Source organism: Dicentrarchus labrax, unplaced genomic scaffold (assembly GCF_905237075.1).
Source record: "Dicentrarchus labrax unplaced genomic scaffold, dlabrax2021, whole genome shotgun sequence".
Taxonomy (NCBI): domain Eukaryota; kingdom Metazoa; phylum Chordata; class Actinopteri; family Moronidae; genus Dicentrarchus; species Dicentrarchus labrax.
This window is the reverse complement of record NW_026136708.1, coordinates 8,531,743-8,534,907: the sequence shown is the minus strand read 5'-3', so window position 1 is coordinate 8,534,907 and position 3,165 is coordinate 8,531,743.

The window sequence follows — 3,165 nt, the reverse complement described above, 5'->3', positions numbered from 1 at the left end:
AGCCTCTAAAAGTGATAAAGACACAGACAACAACTTATTTTTGCATTTCTGATCTTCAGGGGGAAAAAAGGCAGCATATTGCACATTTTGAAAGAGGATGAACAAAGAAAGCTTGTAAACAGCTCTTCCAGGGAAACCTTAGATGTAAGCGGATAAGAAAAGCCTTATCACAGATACCTCTCCATCTGGGCGAGTGGTTGGGGAAAGAGCTGCTAACAGGATTATGTCTTGCGTGTTCACCTTTACCAAGCAGACAGAGGGGCTTGATCGATATGTGACTAATGTGATCAGGGAAGGCTATCACCCCTCGTCTTGTGCTTTCAATGAAACCCCATTAACCATGTGACCGTGGAGCTCCAGCACAATTTTTCTCCTCTCCAAGCCCAATAGCAAGCTGCCAACTCTGGGAGCACAATATGTTCCTGAAATGGGATATGTCTGATATCATCCGACGTCTCTCAATTTGAAAATTTTAATCCGTAGTGGGGCAGATAGGAAAATCAGCCGCATTGCTAACAGATCAAGGTTCTTGTCAGTAACAATTCAGCGTGCCATCCTGGTGCGTTTTCATTTACCTACAGGACTGCAGGTAGCATGAGCTGAGCATATCTCATTAAAATAGAGGAGAATGGTTCTGCCGTGTCTATTGTGCTCAGTAATTCCTTGGTGATGTATTCCTCCCCCATCTAGCTAATGTAACAGCGTTTCAGATCCCGAACCCACCCCCCGCCTCTCCTTTTTCCCCTTCTCTTGGAAAGAGTCTGATTTCCCCCAAGTTAATGAAATTGTCACAGCACCTTATGAAATCGCCACCGTGTAAGCAATAACATCTGGCAAATAGATGGCGCATGTAATGTCCGCTGAGCCTCACTACACACAACCCTGTTAATGAGCGGAGAGAGAGACAGACTGACAGACAGACATCAGGGGAGGCAGACAGACAGGAGCAGATTGAGAAAGAGCATACATGACAGACAGACAGAAGGATGTCTGTGTCAATCTGTGTTGCAATAAATAGATTTTGAAAGATGATTGAGACTTGGAACATTTGCCTCTTTGCCGAGAAATCCCTCCTGTGAACTATGGGTTCTTCTTGGAGGTTCAGAACCGAAATCAGTCACTGAATACTCACAGATTGCTGAATCAAAACCGCAGGGTACATTTTGCACAGGACTTTAAAAGTTAGAATTAGTTATGAATTGAGATGAATTTCACCAAAAAATGGTACAGTGTAATTTGATCTTGCAAAATAGTTCTCATAAGTTCTGGGTGATTTGGTAGTGAGTTTTTTCTTTTTGCTTTTTATTTGATAGAGCAGGGTCATTTGAATCTGGATGATGAGACACAACAAATATGACAAACTTTCTTTGTTTTGGGCCCTCATTCTCTCAAAATTTATTGAGTGTGTCAAAACAACTTGCAGTTAGTCAGCGACACGGATTCGCAAGTCAGAATTCTAAGTTGAAAGTGTAAAACTATGTTAAAGCACTACACAACTTTAATTTGATTTTGGTCAGAGTTTTTCCTAAATCCTGGTGTGACTCAGCCCTCAGGCTTGAGAGTGAGCATGTAGTGAAGAGGCTTAAACTGAATGTTATAGGGAATGTAATTTAGCCGCTGAAGACTCTCGTATGTACTGTGTAGTGATACAAATCTGCTGTATGTGTGCGTGTGTGTGTGTGTGTTCCCTGTTACTGCATCATGCTGAGCAGAATGGAGAGTGCCCGGCTCCTCTGCAGCCCTGGCAGGCCTCTGACAGTTCGTGCTGGCTGCCCTCCCAACCTGCCCTTCCAACGGGACGCCAGCTGGCCCGCTGCTGCCGCCGCCGCCACTCCTCCGCAGCCACCACCATCATCACCGGGGAGGCTGGCTGAGTGAAGACAGGGTGTAGAAGGGAGAGAGAGAGAGAGAGAGAGAGAGAGAGAGAGAGAGAAGATGGGAGCTGCCAGCTTGCACCATCCTCACCCGCTCACTGAGATGTTAAATCTGTTGTCGGCCTTTCTGTCTCTCGTCGCTGTTCTTGCCGATTTGTATGCAGACGGTGAGTGTAATTCACTGCGGACTGCCTCCTTTACCCATTCTCTCATCCAGGGGCGCACTCACATCCCTGAGCATCTCCAGCACCACACTGTTTTGAGAATCATTTATGTTAACAACAGAAAAATCAGTGAAACCTTGCAGGAGTAAAACACATTCAGGTGTCAATGCGGTCAGCTTCCTATAGCGAGAGTAATGCTGCTCCTGCTCTTTAATGAAGCCCAGCCTGAGCAGGCTTTAGAGAGGAGGAGGAGGAGGAGGGAGGAACTGATGTGATTATCTATTTATTAAGCAGCTCTCATTGCGTTTTCCCATGTTCTTTGGCACCTGCATGTCCCATTAGAAGTGTTCGGTCAGCAGTGCTGAGGGCAGCAGATTGAACCTGCGTCACACCATAATTAGGCCCTCCACCACATATCACAGTTCTGCTTGGCTGTGCTCTCCAGAGACGCACTATTGTGTCGACACACATACCCTAGACACCCAAACCCCTCCCTCGACCCCTCTGACACACACACAGAAAAAGTACACTCTCACAAACGAGCTTGTGTCTGTGCACGCATGAAGGCATACGGTATAATCTGTACACACTGTATGAAAAAAGATGGGATTACATGTTACACACATGCACTAAAAGGCCATGATTCGCTGCTACTGTTGATTAATTTTCATGGCTTCTGCTCAGATATTTCTGTCTTGTTTCAGTTGGAGTAAAGGTACACGTCGTCCTATTAGCCGTTCTCACGTTAAAAGGGATCAAAGAATCAAAGTAATCAGTTTTTGAACACACTTGATCACACTTGATTATGATCCTGTCAAACTGCCAAATCCTATACTGTAACAACTTATGCATTTATATCCTCTTTATGCAGCCACTGGTGTCTTTTACATCCATTAGCAACATATAAGTCTACAATGTTGGATGCCTGCCCAGCAATTAAATGACAACCGGAAAATGTGATGAATGATGATAGGAAATAAGTACATACTTATAGAGGAACGACAGAGATGATTGAAATCTTCTATCCCCCCTGATCCGCCCACAATTTTAGTTAATTTTAGTTTACTTACAACATCCATGTTGTGTGGAGCATTTGCATGTTAACAACTCGCATCCAAATGAAGTGA